Genomic DNA, 18,465 nt, shown 5'->3' with positions numbered 1-18,465 from the left:
TCTGGAAAAAAATGTACTTTGTTTATGTTTGCACATATTTAAAATTTAACAATTTTTCACCATTGTGCCCCTTTAAGTTAATGAATCAAGTCCTGTACAGCTTGAATGAGAAGAACTCAGAGTAAATATTACCAACCACCAGACAGCGAGCTTTAGGAGCTGAGGTTGCTGATATGTTTTCTACATTGGTGGTAACTATAGACGGGAGCAGAAAGCCGAGATGGAGGAAGTATTACAATTTCCTTTTTGCTCATATAAAAACAAACTCGCGAGGTTTCTTCATTAAAAAGTTAAATGCTTTTCTTGAGAGAGGGAAGCGCCATGGGGGCCCCCACCAGGCCATTTCAGCACTGTGATCCACAAAGCTTGCGGCCACTCTACCGTACGAGAACGAGCACGGCCACGGGCTGCATGGCTACGGGCTCCAGTGGAAAAAGCCGAGCCTGATCTTCTACTGTGCACAGGGCCGGTTGTAGACTTTTTGTTGCAAGGCAAACTTGTAAGGATGCGCCCCATTCCCTTCCCTGCCCCTGATTTGGAATGATCACACAGGACCCAACAATTTGCACCGCACGTTATAGCTACGGTGCAACCAAAAAAAGGAGAAAAGTGTTGGTAGGTAGGTAGCCAGGTATAGGTGCCCCCTGTATAGGTCAGCCAGGTATAGTTGCCCCAGTAAAAGTAGCCAGTGTAGTTGAGCCCAGTATAGATTAGCCAGGTAGGTGCCCCCAGTAGGTAGTCAGTATAGTTGCCCCCCAGTATAGGTAGGGTAGCCAGTTTAGTTGCCCCATTGCCCAGTATAGGTAACCAGTTTAGTTGCCCCAAGGCCCAGTATAGGTAGCCATTATAGTTGCCCCAAGACCCAGTATAGGTAGCCAGTTTAGTTGCCCCCAAGCCCAGTATAGGTAGCCAGTATAGTTGCCCCTATGCTCAGTATAGGTAGCCAGTTTAGTTACCCCAGTACAGGTAGCCAGACAGGTAATCCCCCCTCCACCCCTGAGGGCGCCGATCATCTTACTGTCTTGGTTCCTCTCTAACAGTCCCCGGGCCCTGGCCCCTTTCAATGTGATGATGCCGCAACACAGACCTCAGATCAGAGAGACCTGCTGAGCCGCTGTGACAGGAGAGCGACTCGTCTCCTATCAGCGCGTATACAGGAAGTAAGTTACATCCTATATACGCGCTGATAGGAGGTGGGCCCTGTCCTGTCACAGTGGCTCAGTGGGTCTCTCTGATCTGAGGTCTGTGTTGCGGCGGGTAGCGGCATGACATTTAAGGGGCCGGGGACCACTATACAGGAAGCTTCAGCTGAGAAGGTAAGATGATCGGCGGCCGCAGGGTAGGTGGGAGGCAGGGGAGATGCCGCTCCAGTACCCATGCCGCCTGATGCAAAAGAGTCATGTCGCATCATGGGCGGGATGGTGGTAACTGTGCAGGTACGAGCTGGCAACAAGGGCTTGTAGGCAGTTTTTGGGAGGACACAGCGCTGGAACGGCCCAGTAGAGGAGGATGGTGGCAGCTTACCTCTGTTGAGATGAGTACCCATTTGGCACACTTTTTTTCACTATAGGTACACTTTAAGTTTGAGGAAACGGGGTAACATGAATGCAGGACTCAAGATGATAGTGTGGAGAGGTCAGGACTAGTGTTGGGCGAACATCCGGATGTTCGGGTTCGGGGTGGTTCGGCCGAACATGCCCCTGATGTTCGGCATGTTCGAGCCGAACCCCGAACCCAACCCGAACATGTCCCTTTGGAGCCCCTATAGGGTCCCAGCATAAAGGGGGAGCATGCCCCGAGCGCGCGGGGGGGGGGGGGGGGTGTCGGAAATGCCCCCCACCCCTCCCCGCTAAGCTCTCCCTTTTGCCGGTTCCCTATAATGTTAAATTTAAGCCCCCCAAAAGTACCTGAGGAGGAGGGCAGGAAGCGGGCAGCCGGAGATGCTAGGCGCTAGTACCATCTGGTACTTCCGCCCTCTCTTGACGCACTTCCTGTTTACATTTGAAGTCGCATCAAGAGAGCGCAGAAGTACCGCGATGACGCGAACTAGGGTACGCGTCATCTACATGATGACACATACCCTCGTACGCGTCATCGCGGTACTTCTGCGCTCTCTTGACGCGACTTCAAATGTAAACATTAAGTGCGTCAAGAGAGGGCGGAAGTACCAGATGGTACTAGCGCCTAGCATCTCCGGCTGCCCGCTTCCTGCCCTTCTCCTCAGGTACTTTTGGGGGGCTTAAATTTAACATTATAGGGAACCGGCAAAAGGGAGAGCTTAGCGGGGAGGGGTGGGGGGCATTTCCGCCCCCCCCCCCCCCCCCCCCCCCGCGCTCAGGGCATGCTCTCTCTTTATGCTGGGACCCTATAGGGGGCTATGTTCGGCCAGACACGGCTGTGTTCGGCCGAACAAAGTAGGCCTGTTCGGGTTCGGGCAGCGTGCCCGAACACCCTCCCGAACACCATGAGGTGTTCGGGGGGGGGCGAACCGAACCCGAACAGGCCAAAACCCAGGCGAACCCGAACAGTGGCGAACACTGTTCGCCCATCACTAGTCAGGACCTGAGATGTAGATTTGGGTGTCCTTGGAATGAGGTGACACTGGAAATCGATGAAATTTATTAATAGTGCTAGGCCATGAGCAGGGGCGTTTTTAGCCTTTTTGTCAGGCAAGAAAGTTCTGTGTAAACCCCCCCCCCCCTCCCCACTGGCCCTGAAAAAGACCCACCACACACCAGGGGTTATAAACCATGTGCTGTATAGAGTAGATGCACAATACAGGGAGTCCCTAAGATGCAAACAACTCGCCGATCCTGTCACATTTTGTTTCACACCCCCTTCCTGCACTCCCCCGGCTTAGTGTGGAAATGCAGAGTATAGTGCAGCAGAAGCTGTGCTCTCACCTCCCCTCTGGAGTCCAGTGCTGTCCACTCACCACATGCCCTAGTGCCCAGCATTTCCTATAGCATGTAGCTTGATTACATGCTATATGAGGAAAGCCAGCACTGGAGGGAGCAAAAAAACAGACAGGATGGTCACACAGGCACACCACTGGACTCCAGATGGGAGGTTAGAGCAAAGCTTCTGCTGTGCTTTACTCTGCCTTTACACACAGGACTGGGGAAGTGCAGGAGGGGGACAGGAACAAATAGGGAGACAAGGGGACAGAGGGAGGCACAAAGGGAGAAAGAAGGAAGCACAGTGGGACAGAGGGAGGCACAGAGGGACACTCACAGAGCCAGATCATCCACAAGGCAACTTAGGCAGGTGCCTAGGGCCTGGACAGAGTATTGGGGCCTGGTTTATGCTAACCCCCAACAAATCTTACCAAAAAAGTTAGGTGGCCATCAAGTGTGGGTCCAAAGTCGTTGCTTGCCTAGGGCATCATTGCACTTTAATCCATCTCTGGACGCACAGGGGGCAGAGCAGGCACAGGGGGACTAAAGGTGGCACAAGGAGACAGAAGGTGGCATAAGGAGACAGAAGGAGGCATAAAGGGAGACAGAAGGAAACACAGGGTGACACAGGGAAACACAGGGGAACGAAGAATGGCACAAGGAGACAGAAGGAGGCACAAGGGGACAGAAGGAGGTACAAACACCCGTGGGGGAAAGGCTTTGTTTAGGACACCGTTTTTCAACCAGTGTTCCGCGGCACACTAGTGTGCCGCGGAACGTTGCCTGGTGTGCCGTCCTCTTATCCCCCCTCCCGAACGTCCCCGCGGCCGCCGCTGCTATTACCTTAGCAGCGGCCGCTCTCCCCTCTCCAGCGCATGTGTTTATTGTAGCAGCGTATCTCCGGCTGCTCTGTGTGATGCGCAGGAGGCAGGGCTTGGTTTCCATAGTAACGGCGATATATATCGCCGTTACAGGAAGTCGCTGCCCTGCTTCCTTCCGCATTCACACAGAGCAGCCGGAGATACGCTGCTTGAACATACACGCGCCGGAGAGGGGAGGAGCGGCAGCTGTTAAGGTAATAACAGCGGCGGGGACGGGCGGGGGCCACTATACTGGGGCACTATTCTGGCTATACTGGGGCACTATACTAGCTATACTGGGGGGCTATACTGGGGCACTATACTGGCTATACTGGGGCACTATTCTGGGGCACTATACTAGCTATACTGGGGCACTATTCTGGCTATACTGGGGCACTATACTGGCTATACTGGGGCACTATTCTGGGGCACTATACTGGGGCACTATTCTGGCTATACTGGGGCACTATACTGGCTATACTGGGACACTATACTAGCTATACTGGGGGCTATACTGGGGCACTATACTGGCTATACTGGGGCACTATACTGGCTATACTGGGGCACTATACTGGGGCACTATACTAGGGCACTATACTAGCTACACTGAGGCAACTAAACTCCCTACACTGGGGCAACTATGCTAGCTACGCAGCCGCGCCCCAGGCCCCTCCCCCCCCTTCCCATAGCCTGCTGCGCACGGCACTGTCGACTAGGTCGCGCAAACAACCGGGGGCCGCATCCCCCCCCCCCCCCCCCCCCCGCGCGCCGTTCCCCGGAGAAAAATTTGGTCAGACAGTGTTCCCCGGGCCGGAAAAGGTTGGGAACCACTGGTTTAGGAGGCATGGCTTAGATCAGGGGTGGGCTTAGTTCAGAGGCATGGCTTAATCTAGGGCATGGCGCCCCCAAGGATCAATGGTACTCCAGGCAGTGGCCTGTAATGCCTATGCCTAAAAACGCCTCTGGTCATGAGTGTATATGGAGAAGAGATCCAAAAACAGAATTAGGCTAGGAGATACATTCTGTAATGCATGATGACATCACACCATTTCCGTACTTTTGTCGGTTTCACATTCATGATACGAATCTCCCATTCTACCATGTCCCAAACCACTTCCAGCCTGGCCTACTGCCACAAGGCAGGGTGGCTCCATGGATTCATGCTGGTGATACCACATTCTGACCCCACCATCTGTGTACCTTTGCAGAAATCATGAATCCATCAGTCCAGGCTCTGGTCAACAAGTCTTCTGGACATCCAGTTTTGGTGTTTAAATTAAAAATTAACCAAAACATCTGGCCCGTACTTGCATGGTCCTACATACTGCACTGGGTGGTGGAGAGAGAAGGAGAGGTAAGTGATAAGGAGCAGAGCAGGGACAAGGTCCTCCAGCACCCAAGGCTGAGACACTAAAGTGCGCCCCTCCATCCCTCCCACCCCAGCCGTCACACACTGATTGCTCTTAGACTAAGAGGGCCACAGGGCCCACAACCTCCCCAACACCTTAATCTCTAGTTATCTGGCTTGCAGTCACTGCCATGTATCCCCTTTTCTTATTTCTTTGTGCTTCAAACAGAATTGAGAATGACAGCTGAATGAATTGTGCGCCCCCTCCTACACTGCGCCCTGAGGCTGGAGCCTCTCCAGCCTATGCCTCGGCCCGGCTCTGATAAGGAGGAAGAGGGAAGGGTAAATAGTAGAACAGAAAAGGGGGAAGGGGATGGTGGGGTTGAAGAGAAAAGGGAAAACATATAGAAGAAAACAAGGAAGAGAAGAAAAACAGAAGGGTGTTATGGGTAATCTGTGCCTGGACACTGATGCCACATTTTGGCTTTGCAATCGAAGGTTGGATCGTGTTTTTGGATAGCGAAGCTGTTTTTGTTGTGGGTTCAGCGTTCGTCCTACTATAATACATGATGGAACCTAATGTTAAGCTTACCTATACCTGAAACCTCCCTCAAATATCTAATCTTTTGTACCATAGCTAATAAATAGGAGATCTCTGTACCCCATTCCCTAACTGTTCTACCAGATGTGTATCCAGAACTTCTCTGGTGCTTGCCTATTTCTAAATGTTATCTTCTTCTTTCCTCAGAATCCTCTCATTTGGTCATCTCCATCTACGACTTTATTTACAGATCACCAGTTCATTGCTGCTCTGCCGTAATCCTTCTGGGCTCCCTACCACACAACCAAAAATATGTCAGCATTGGTGCAAGATGCCAAAATGTCCCAGAGATATGGAGGCTGCCATATTGATTTCAATTTAAATAATAATAATATAATAATAAAAATCCAAACATTTGTATAGTGCTTTTCTCCTGTCGGCCTCAAAGCACTCAAGAGCTGCAGCCACTGGGACGCACTCAGGAGGCCACCCTGCAGTGTTAGGGAGTCTTGCCTTGAACTCCTTACTGAATAGGTACTTGACCTAGCCAGGATTCAAACCCTGGTCTCCCATGTCAAAGGCAGAGCCCTTAACCAGTACACTATCCAGCCACTGTATATAATACCAATTGCCTGGCTGTCCTGCTGATCTCTTTGGCTGCAGTAGTGTCTGAATCCCACCACAAACAAGCATGTGGCTAATGCAATCAAACTGAAGTCAAACATCTGATCTGCATGCTTGTTCAGGGTCCATGACTTAAAGTATTAGAGGCAGAGGATCAGCAGGATCCTCATTTTACTTTTTTAAAAGAAAATAAATATGACAGCGTCCATATCCCTCTCAGATCAGTTGAACTTTAAAGAGGACATGTAGCGAAAATAACATAATAAATAGATTATTTTTTTTTACAATACTCATTTATAGATAATTTAGTCAGTGTCAGCCCATTGTAAAATTTTTCTTCTTCAGCATTTACAGTCTGAAATTTATCTCTGGTGGTTACATCTTAAATTCTGCCAGGTAATCTGCACGGAATGTTCATTTCTGAGAGTTCTATGCACAGAGGGAGATACTGGTTGCTTGGCAATTGGAAAAAGCTGTTATTATCCACAATGCAACAAGGTTCACAGACAGCAAACTGTCTGGACCATGGTCATGACATCACACTGTGGGAGGGGTTTCACCACAATATCAGCCATACAGGGCCCCCTAATGATCCGTTTGAGAAAAAGTAAAGATTTCTTGTGGGAAAGGGGGTATCGGCTACCGATTGGGATGAAGTTCAAACCTTGGAAAAAGTTCCACTTTAAAGTCTCCGTCCAAAGAATATCTTCCTGAATTTACCTTTGTATTTTTTTATTTAAAATTCTGTATATGTTTTTATTAAATTATCCATTGTTTACAATATATCACTGTTTTATTTCTCCTTCTCCCACTCATCACGTTCCCGAGAGAGCTTCTCCAACAACAACAAGCTCATACAAGCACATGGGAGCGTTTACTCCCTTTGAAAGGGTTTATTTTGATTACTTCCCCGAAGAAGTGGAACGTACAAGCCTATCCTTCCGCTGCCACCACGCAAGTCCTTCATCAGGATGAATATAAGTGTGATTTTATTGTAAATTAAAATATATTCTTTATTCCGGAGACCCAGAAATATCCGAATGCATTATCTGAAAGACGCAGCCTCCTTTCTTGTTTTTTTTTTTTCTTCCGAGGATAGAAACAAAATTGCATTTGGACGAGTTCCTGCAGCATGAAAAGAATCGTCGATGGCTGAGAAGCGGTTCAGCTTGTAAGAAGTGTTTATTCAAAGGAAGCGAGTGATTAAACAAGGTTCTCGCAGAGGCGAATCTGGGAGGCCGGGTCATTGATATTCCGCATCGTTATCCTCCAACCTAAATAAAGTCTTGCCAGTTCACTTGGAAAGGTTATCGAGCTTCGCTCCAGCGTCGGTTGTGGTATTCACGGGCGGCGTATCGAGCATCCGCTCTGATCATTTTTCAGGGCCCTTGAAGTCTGCGCAAAACTTCTTTTGAAAATTCCTGGCATAGAGGAATCAACACAAGATAAAGTATAAAAGAGAGAGAAGTAGAATTCAATAAACATGGTGGAACACAACCGCCACAAAAGCCTGAGAATTCATGGTTGTGACATTGAAGGTGAAAGAACGTAATCGATTAGATTCGAGTGACTGATTTGTAAGTGCTATGTGTACTATGCATATACCATACTGTGCTTACTTTATTATGTACTTATTACTATACTATCCGTTCAAAGCAATTTTTTTTATCCTTGAGCCCTTGTTTTACGTATATTTGAAAAAAGTTGCAGGTTGAAAAGGGCACGGGAGACAGACCCTATTAGTATATTGGTAAAATTACCGATATTCTGCTGGTTGTTTCCAATTTTAAAATATTGGTAAACTTTATCGATATTTTTTTTTTTCTATGACCTAACCTAATCTCACTCTAACACTAGCTCTCGATGCTCAACCCTACCCAATCCCCCCTGGCTATGCCTAATCCTAAGACCCTGTTGGTGGTGCCTAACCTTAAAGCTAATGTAACCCCATTTTTGTTTTTTTTTAAAAAGGCTTATGCTCACCTAAGGAGAGGGAAGGCTCGGTCCTAATGAGCCTTCCCTCTCCTCTCCCAGTGCTGCGCTGGCTCCTCCGTTCGTATCCCCCGCCGAGGGGACTTCGGAAGTCTTCGAGAGCCAAGTCCTCCCGAAGACAGGTGGCGCGCACTTGCGAGTGCGTCATAGAGGGCGCGCGCGCGCGTGCGCAGTGTAGAGCGGCCCGTCTTCGGTAGCACTCGGGCTCCCGAAGCATTTCCGAAGCCTCCCTTCAGCCGGAAGACAGCGGTATTTGACCGAAACGGTCGAATACCGCTACAGGGGAGCCAGGACAGCAGCGGGCACCGGGAGAGGACCCAGAGCCTTCCTCTCCTTAGGTGAGTATCTGACTTTTTTTTTAAAAAAACGGTTCCCATTAGCTTTAAACCCCCCATGTGACTTCAGCAAACCCTGATTTGGTGGTCCCTATGTAGCTTGAGGCCCTGGGTAATTGCCCCGTTTACCACTACACAATCCCATGCACTGGATGTATCTGGATATCAAATCATCATAAGGTGGACCTGAGCTAGTTTTATCACCTGCCCTAGAAAAAAAGTCCAGACCGGTAGACAAAAAGAGAAGACCTCAAGGTTAGGTAAGACCGTCCAAGACAGGCCTGGATAAACTACGGCCAGCGGCTGTTGTAAAGCTGGCCCTCCGCTAGACAGCCATATTCTCTCCCCATCCTCTCCCACCTGCAGTCCTTTCAAAGTTGCATGTCCACTAGGGCCGGTTCTAGACTTTTTGCTGCCTGAGGCAAACTTGTGAGGATGCGCCCCCCCCCCCCCCCCCCCCCATTCCGGATTTGGAATGATTGCATATCAACCGACAATTTACTCTGCTTCATTTAATGTTCTCACATGACATGCTGCAGCTCAGCACAATAGCACACTGGCTGGCTGTGAGTCTGTGACAAACACGCTGCTCACCCTCAGCCACTCTATTCCTCCTCAGTCAGGACAGCAGTGTCACCTTCTCCCTTCTGCTGTGCCAGTCAAATGAAGCACTGCTGCTCTCCTGCCTCCCCCCTCCTCACTCACTGTCAGATTCCTCACACAGCACAACAAGCTGCTTTTCCCCAATGACGGACCCTTCTCCTCGCTCTCTCTCCTCTTGCTTCTCCTCCTACTCTAACTGCAGGCTGTTAGTGTAAACACAGTACACAAATGCTGCCTCTGTAATCTCTGCCACCTGATGCAAATGTTTCACCTTGCCTGATGAGAGAACTGGCCCTGTGTGCCACACGCAACAAAAGGAACTCAGTCCAGTGGCGACCTCAATGGCAACAGTGGCGTCATGTGACATGCCATCATAACGACCCAACAAGTCACGTAATGCCACTGTTGCCATGGAGACTGTCGCTGGAACAAGCGATTGGGTGAGTTAAACCCAATCAACTTTGCCTGCACAAACTCTGGAGGGAGGAAGGGTAGGGAGACAGAGTAGCAGAGGGACGCATTTGAGAGGAATATGGCCCAATCCTGCACGAGCTTGCCCACCCCTGATCTTAGACAATCTTGGTTACCCGACCCAAAGGAGTTTTGGAAACAGACACACAGGCCATACAATCATCATATTGGGTCTGCAAAAATAGAGGCTACTTCAGGTAGCTTGACTTTTTAAAAACAGGACATCAAAAATGTAACATGTGGCCAATCTGCTAGTTAAGCCGCCATATGGTATATTTCGATCAGTGGAGCTGAATTTTAAAAAGAGGGTCTCGGAAATGCACATATTCACTCTGAAGTGCCGGCTTATGTTTGTCACACAAAAGATTAAAAAGAAAAAAAATCATAGCGTAAAGCGGCAGCAATTATACCCACCTTAAACCCACGACTGATACAAAAGCAGGTAATGAAGAGATGAAATGACACTCCAGGAATGACTGACAAGCGCCCATTACCAGAAATATCAGCTAAAAGCTCTTCAATGATTTAATCAATGTTAATGAAGTCCTCGTGTAGTAATTAATTCACGTCCTGCACAAAGGTTTATTACACCACGTCTATCTCACTCCATCAAGCCCAGCTCCCAATCTATAGTTGTAATTACAAAATCACAGCGAACACGTTTAGCCGAAGAATACTCTGCGGCAGAGGCGGAATACTGATTGTCCTGCACGGATTTGTGTAGGTGATACATTTCTGCCAATGTCAGGGCAAACAGGACATCGAAAGTGACATACATAAAAGGAGACTAATGTTTGGAGGGGGGAAATTTATTTTTTCTTAAAGGGAACCCAAAACGATAGTAGTAGCTTCAGTAGAATGAAAAGGTCCGGGCACCGGAGGTGTTGCAAATTTCACTCGTTTATTTCATCCCCACCCGACCAAACACACAGCAGGGCTAAGTCTGACAGCCGTTTCGCAAGCTTAACTACCCTTACGCGCCCTGCGCAGTTTAGCATTGCAGCTATGGTGGCGCCTAGTTTTGGTGCTCGGCAGAGTAGGATCATCCACCAGACAACCTAGGCAGGTGCCTGGGGCCTAGTGGGTGTCAAGGAGCCCACCAGCCACCTTCTCTGACCTCTCTCCACTTTTAAAAAATAGCACAAAGAGGCCAGAAATCTACTGCATTGCCTAAGGCCCCATTACATGTTAATCCATCTCTGGCGCTCGGCTAGCGTCTTGTGCCGAAACCACCTGCTTCAGCCCAGGCCAGGGACCTTCTTTCTGAATGACCCGGGGAAAAGTATTGAATGAAGCTCATGATGGGCTAGTTTACCACTTTCTTAGTAGTGTTGGTGTTCAATTTAAGCTTAGCCGAATCGGAACACCCAAAGACTCCCAACTGCTGCTGTTCAGCACCGACAAACGGACAAGGTCAGGTGGAGTCCACTGCCTTGCAAGTCATGCTACGTTTCACATGGCGGAAGCCTCAGAGTCACGTGAAATACAACGTGACTTGGATGGCAGTGAACTCCCACTGACCCTGTCCGCTAATTCCGTGCAGGACAGCGGCAGTCGGGAGTCTTTGGGTGTTCCCAATTGACTATGTTGAATTTGAAAATCAACACAATTCCTTAGTGTCCTGACACTGCTTGTTGTTCTCGGGGTTCTCCTTTTGCGCCTTCTGCACAAAGCTACTCTGAATTGTGCAGGCGCTGGTTGCAGTTGTGCATGTGCAGTGAAAGAAAGCACTCGTGGATAAGCATTTGCTTTAGCTGCGGACTCGTGGTTTGGAACTGTGCCTGGTATTTAACTGGAGGATCCCGAGGCAAAAAGGAAGGGGGACAACAACTAGACTGGGCACTAAAGGAGAGGTAATCTAGCCCACCACATAACGCACATGTTTTCCTGTGGTGCCTCAAAAACACATGCATGTTTATACAAATAGGCAGGGCCGGATTTTCCATAAGGCACTGTAGACATCTTCCTTATGTGGAAGAGGCGGCCCCTCCTCCTCATATCACTGACCTCAGGCACTTACACCCTAATCCTTATCTCATGTCACTAAGGATGATATGAGACAGTGATTAGAGTGTAAGACTCTAAGGACAGTAATGGTGGTCATACACTGTACAATAAAAATGTTTGATTTTCCTGTTTATCCGTTTAAAATAATCAAGTCAAATGAAAGTTGAAAATATTTTTTTTTTCGATCAAGAAATTCGAACGATTATCCCGTTTTTTTCGAGAAAAGTCTGATCGGACATGCTGGAAAAATCTTTATATTCGATCTAACTAAATAATCGAACTAAATTATCTAATCGAAAAAAAATGAAAAATTGTACCATGTATGGCCACCTTTAGTGACATAAGGCAAGGATAAGAATTCAGAATATTTTTACTTGTGGGTGTGGCCTGCTTTCAGGGGTGGAGTTTAGGGGGCGCCAAGATGCCTGGGCCTATTGACCTCTGATTTGCAAATCCGGCCCTTTAAATAGGTAGGAACTGTTTTTTTCTTCTGACTTTTGCGCGCGAATCCCGTGCTAAACAGTTTGCACCGCTTTGTGAATCAAGCCCTATGGATGTACCACGTGTGTCAACCTAACAATGCGCATGTTAACTAGTAAACACTCGGTTCACATTGGCACAAAAAACGGTCACATTGGCACAAAAACACGATCCTAACAGAGGTGATTATAAAAAGGTCAATAGTTCATGTATTTAAACTCTGGGACACTTAATAGGCTGCCACTGATTAGAGACAGTACAACATTCAACCTACTTTGTAAACGTTTAATATAAAAGAAAACCCTGGGATACTTGGTCATTTTTAGGAGTGAGGTCTTGTTCGCATTGCGTTCCGTTCGCGTGTCCGTCCGCGTTTGGCGATTTTTATTTACGATTCCTGGCGATAACCTGCGTGCTGTTTTTTTTTGTGAACCGCTTTTCCAAGAGGTTTTGCTGAGCGATTGCGTTTTTACACTACCTGACGTCAGTCAGGAAGTGAACGCTTTGATCTGGAAAAGAATAAATACAATGTATTTATTCTTAAAAACCCGAACGCAATCGCTGCACAAAGCAATTTTATGAGCATTTGCGTTTTCCTATACCTTCCATTGAGGCAAAATCGCCTAAAAAATGGCTCACACGCCGATTTCAGGGCAATTTTGAAAAATCACCAGCGCTTAAAAAAGCAAAAAATACCTTTAGTGTGAACAAGCCCTCAGGGATAAGTATTTGTTTGTCTCATCCGTTTATTTTCACCTCAGGTTCACTTGAATTACTATGCCCCCTACGCTAGTATGCCGAAAGGTTTAAATCCGGGGGCATGAAAGTCTATTATTGGTCAGGACATTATGAAACCTAAAGCTAGGTACCCACACATAAAGATACATCGGAGAATCTGTGCCGACTGGCAATAGTTCCCCAATCCATCTTTCACAATTGCACAAACGACAGGAGGCGAAGAATCGCGTAAACGATCAGGGTAAATTTGCGCTGAAGTCCGTTGACTTTAGTGGACATCTTCACGATCATCGCAGATGTGTTCATGACAGTCGTTCAAAATGAATGATTGTCGTGGGTAGTCTGCCGCTATTAAACATCATTTAATTAATTTTTATTAAATGATGTTACACGATATCGCAAAAATGATCATCCATCACTAACAAATTGTTGCGAAAATAATTTTTTGTGTACAAACCTTAAACTCTTACGCCGATTGGTATGAATGCGGCGGCAGCCCCAGGACCGCCTAACGCCAACTGGCGTCAAGTCCTGGGGCGGGGTTTTGCAGGAGATTGCATGCAACAATGCACGCGCATCTCCGCTTGAATGACGGAGCTCCACCCCATCATCAGTCTCCCAGCAGCGATCGCCGCTAGGAGACTGTTAGATGGCGAAACCGCCGTTTATTTACACTGTACAGCACTGCGATCTACGACAGCGCTGTACTGGGGACAGCTGTGTGACATGGCTATCCCCTGGGGAGGCACAGGAGTGTTCTGCTCTCATAGGCCTATGACAGCCGATCGTAGTGATTGGCTGGCGGGGGGAGGGAGGGAGAGAAAAAAATAAAAATACAAAAATGGTCAAATTTAATCAAAAAAACAAAACAAATAATTATATAAATAAATAAAGAAACATCATCCCTGCAGCGATCAGAGCCCACCAACATAAATCTCTGTTGGTGGGCAGAAAGGAGGGGGGGGGGATAATTTGTGTGCTGACTTGTACGTCTCTGCAGCGAGCACTTAAAGTTGCAGAGCCCTAATTAGTGAAAAAATAGCCTGGTCACTAGGGGGGTGTATGCCTATGGTCCTGAAGTGGTTAAAGGACCACTATCGAAAAAAATTGTATAATTGCAAATTCATGTTAACACATACAAATAAGAAGCATGTTTCTTACAGAGTAAAATGATCCATAAATTACTTTTCTCCTTTGCTGCTGTCACTTACAGTAGTTAGTAGAAATCTGTCAGAACTGACAAGGTATTGACTAGTCCATCTCCATCTGTCTTTACAAAAACACTCCCTGGAGAGGATTTATACAAAGATGCAAATCCGCCCCAGCCCCCCCCTACTAGTTTTCACACTATTCTGGTAGTTGGACTGAACAACTGCCATTCACTAAGTGCTTTCAAAAATAAAGAAAACCCAGAAAATCCCCCATGAGGAGATGGACTAGTCAAAAACCTGTCGGTTCCATCAGGTTTCTACTAAATACTGTATGTGACAGCAACATAGGAGAAAAGTCATGTACTGTATACCACATTTTTTATTTATATGTTTTTATGTATTTTTACAATTTTTCACAATAGTGGTCCTTTAAGACAGGCTCTGGTACCCTAGTCTAAAAAAGTCTACCTCTCCAGCTGTTTGAGTAACCATCCAGCCTCCAGGCAATGCTGTGACTGCTGTTGTCACTGCAGACCACATAGGGTATTCAACAAGTCAAAAGAATTTCAGAACTTTCCTTTTCATGCCAGGCCACATGGCTGCAAAGGAATGTGGGAGGGGCCACAGAGGCTGCCTCTCTATGTCATGTCAGACCTTCTCTGACTGTGCTGCCTGCTTGTGACTTGGGTGAGTAACGGGAGGAATGCTGTTTTCTGTCTGATTGTGATTGTGTCAGCGAGTGGATCAGCATCTCTAGATTCACATATTAATGACTGCTGTTTCCTGCAGCGCTACATTCCTATTCGCGTACGTGACATTGTGGCATAGTTGTATTGTTTTTTGGATTTAAGCCCGACGAAGGCTGCAAGGCCGAAAGCTTGCTTATTCTTATTCTTTTTAGTTAGCCAATAAATAGTATCATCCTGATTTAAAACTTCTTGTTTTTCGGATGGGGATAGGATAGGGAAAAGTTTGGAGATTCTGCAGCACACGAAGTCGAACAGACCCAACACAACGCTCAGCGCACAGAGACTGGAGTATTACAGAGTGTTCCGCATATTAACTAGCACAAAGTTCAGTGAGTGCTGATGACCCTGAAGCCAGCCCTCCACTCTCTTCCTGTTTTTATGTAGATCCTCTATGATTAACTCTTCCACACACTGCAGCGTTTCTTCATTTACACAAATCTTGGCTCTAAAGCAAACTACGTACTCGTGCTAGGTTGCCATCAACCAAAGTCAGAGCTCCCAACCAGGGCCGGGCCGAGGCATAGGCTGGAGAGGCTCCAGCCTCAGGGCGCAGTGTAGGAGGGGGCGCAGAATTCATTCAGCTGTCATTCCTAATTGTGTTTGAAGCAGAAAGAAATAAGAAAAGGGGATACATGGCAGTGACTGCAAGCCAGATAACTAGATATTAAGATGTTGGGGAGGTTGTGGGCCCTGTGGCGCCTCTAAGTCTAATAGCAATCAGTGTGTGACGGCTGGGGTGGGAGGGATGGGGGGGCACACTTTGGTGTCTCAGCCTTGGGTGCTGGAGGACCTTGTCCCGGCTCTGCTCCCAACTGGGCCTGTTTTGGAGGGACCTAGTCCCCTCTGTCCCTCTTTCGTCCTCATTTGTTCCCCTTTCAGGACTGATGTACAGATCTGTGTAAATATGTGTATTTTTTCTACTGAAAAAAAAAGTGTTTTATGGACTATAAAATGTATTGACTATTAACTTCATCCCATCCTTAGCAATACGTTTTGAATCAGGATGATACCATTTATTGGCTAACTTAGAGGTAAACAAAAAGTAAGCTTTAAGCTAATAAGTTTTGAATCAGGATGATGCCATGTATTGGCTAACTTAGAGGTAAACAAAAAAGTAAGCTATAAGCTAATAAGCCTTCTTCAGACTTTGTCCTTGTGTGTACTGACAAGATGTAAGAACAGGGGCATAAACAGAAATCACTGGGCCTCCCTGCGAAATTTTGGAATGGGCCCCCACCCAAACTAAAAATCCCTCTCCCCCCAGCCCAGGTAACCAGTTAGGTGACCAGGGGCACAGCGCAAGAGGGGGAAACAATCCCCACACGCAGTGGCAGGGACGGGCCCACTCCCCCCTCCCTCACCTCGGGCTCCCCCGTCAGTGCTGCCTCCTCCAGCAATGGGCAGCAGCAGTGGGCATAGAAAAGGGAACGCGGACTTACTTCTGCGTTCCACGCACCAGAGCTTCTGCCTATATCAGCGCAGGACGCTACTTCCAGTTTATCAGGAAGTAGCCATCGGGCGCTGATACAGGAAGTACCACCAGCGCGTGGAACGCAGAAGTAAGTCCGCATTCCCTTTTCTATGCCCACTGCTGCAGCCCATAGCTGCAGGGGGAAGCGCTGACGGGGGAGCCCGAGGTCAGGGAGGGGGGGGAGTGGGCCCCTGTCCCCGCCACTGTGTGTGGGCATTGCTCCCCCCTTATGTGCTGCGTCTCCTCCTTCCCACAAAAACAGCCCTGGGCAGGCCCTAGAGTAGCCCCAGGCACCCCCCCCAGCTGCATCCCTTGCAACCCCTATTGTTACGCCCCTGTGTAAGAACACACAGCTTTTTATACACTGGACTTTCGAAGGAGAAACATTCTTTTGCAAGCATAAATAAATGTCGTTGGTTGCCTTAAAGAGACACTGAAGCGAAAAAAAAATGATGCTATTATGATTTGTATGTGTACTACAGCTAAGAAATAAAACATTAAGATCAGATATGTAATTGTTTCCAGTTCAGGAAGAGTTAAGAAACTCCAGTTATCTCTATGCAAAAAAGCCATTAAGCTCTACGACTTTCAAAGTCGTGGAGAGGGCTGTTTTCTGACTTTTATTATCTTAACTGTTATTGAACTATTTACTTTTTCTCTGCCAGAGGAGAGGTCATTAGTTCACAGACTGCTCTGAAAGAATCATTTTGAATGCTGAGTGTTGTGTAATCTGAACATATTATAGAATGATGCAATGTTAGAAATAACACTATATACCTGCAAAAAAAATATGGGAATATTTTCTTTGCTGCTAATCTTCTAGTAATTATTCATAGTACACAACCAATTCATTATATCATATATTTTTTTTCACTTCAGTGTCTCTTTAATTACAACTTCAGGGGGATCTCACAGGGATGACAAATTGATAAGACCACTAGTTTGCTTTCTAGTTGTTTTTCTTATTTTCAAATGTTAATATGAAGATCAAAATGGACCAGCATAGAAAGCCAGTGGCAGAGGCACCTGATAAAATAGCAGGAACCCAAACTTCTGTGGTTCCCGATATTTTTGTTCTTGTGCATCAGGGCGGATGTGGTTAAGGTTAGGCATCAGTGTGGGGTTTTTTAAGATTAGGCATCCCTGGGGTGGGGGGGTGTTTGGGGTTCAGATAGGGTTAGGCCCCGGAGGGAGGTTAGGGTAATGTATCGGCGTGAGGGTGGTTTGGGTTAGGTATGGGTGGGGGGTATTGGTTAGGATTAGGCATTGGTGGGGGTGGTTTAGGTTAGGTATGGGTGGGGGGTAGTGGTTAGGCATCAGTGGCGGTGTGGTTTAGGGTTAGGCATTGACAGGGGGCAGTGTTCCTCCCCAGGCTCTTTTAGCCGGGTGCTTGGTTAGCACTCACCTGTCTTGGGGGGGGGGGGGGGGCGGGGTCAGCGTTCTGGGGGGGAGTTTAGGGTTAGGAACTGGCAAAGGGGGGTCACCAGTGTTAGGTAAAAGCAGGGGGTTGCGGTCGTACAAAAAAAAAAATAATTGCTGCTTGAAATAATCTCTTCAGTGTAGCGTGTGTCCAGGAGGCCAACAGTACACCCAGAGCCACATCATCCCCAAGACAAACCTAGGCACTTGCCTAGGGCCTGGAGAGATTCTAGGGGCCTGGTGGATGGTAGACCCCTCCTAATCTAACTAAAATAGCCAGGTGACCATCAGCGGTGAACAAAAATGCTATCTTGCCTAGGGCCCCATTTCATCTTAATCCTTTTCTGAGTAGACCAATTCGTTTTGCAGAGGACCTTTGTTTAACTGCTTGCCGACCGCGTTACGCCGATGGGCGTGGCCGTGACGGCAGCCCCAGGACCGCCTAACGCCAATCGGCGTAAGGTCCTTGGGGCTAGCAGTGCTGGAGATCGAGCAAGCAGCACGCGCATCTCCTGTTGGTGGGCGGAGCTCCGGCTTCAGTCTCCGAGTGGCTCGGGAGTCTGTTAGACGGCGTAACCATTTACATCACTGCGATCTACAGCAGCACTGTACAGGGGACAGTCATGTGACACGGCTGCCCCCCTGGGGGACTCAGAAGCGATCCGCTGTGATAGGCTGAAGCCTATCACAGCCGATCGCTGTGATAGGCAGACGGGGGAAGGAGGGAGGGAGGGTAATTTAAATAATAAAAAAAAACAGAAATTTAATATAAAAGAAAT

General features: G+C 47.7%; 1 protein-coding gene across 2 annotated transcripts in view; it reads left to right on the top strand.

Annotated features, from left to right (window-relative positions):
- The window catches only part of LOC137525089 (histamine N-methyltransferase B-like), an 89,079-nt gene that overhangs the window by 36,833 nt on the left and 33,781 nt on the right, over positions 1-18,465 (top strand). The window contains exon 1 of one of the 2 annotated variants that reach the window (XM_068245884.1): positions 14,662-14,734. The exons of the other annotated variant lie outside the window; for it this stretch is intronic. The gene's annotated coding sequence lies outside the window, so the exon portion shown is untranslated. Of the gene's footprint in view, positions 1-14,661; positions 14,735-18,465 lie in introns of those variants that run through there. 2 annotated transcript variants of the gene reach the window in all.

The sequence above is a fragment of the Hyperolius riggenbachi genome, chromosome 7 (assembly GCF_040937935.1).
Source record: "Hyperolius riggenbachi isolate aHypRig1 chromosome 7, aHypRig1.pri, whole genome shotgun sequence".
Lineage (NCBI taxonomy): Eukaryota > Metazoa > Chordata > Amphibia > Anura > Hyperoliidae > Hyperolius > Hyperolius riggenbachi.
Note: the sequence above shows the minus strand (reverse complement) of the source record. Positions and strands in the feature narration are given on the sequence as shown.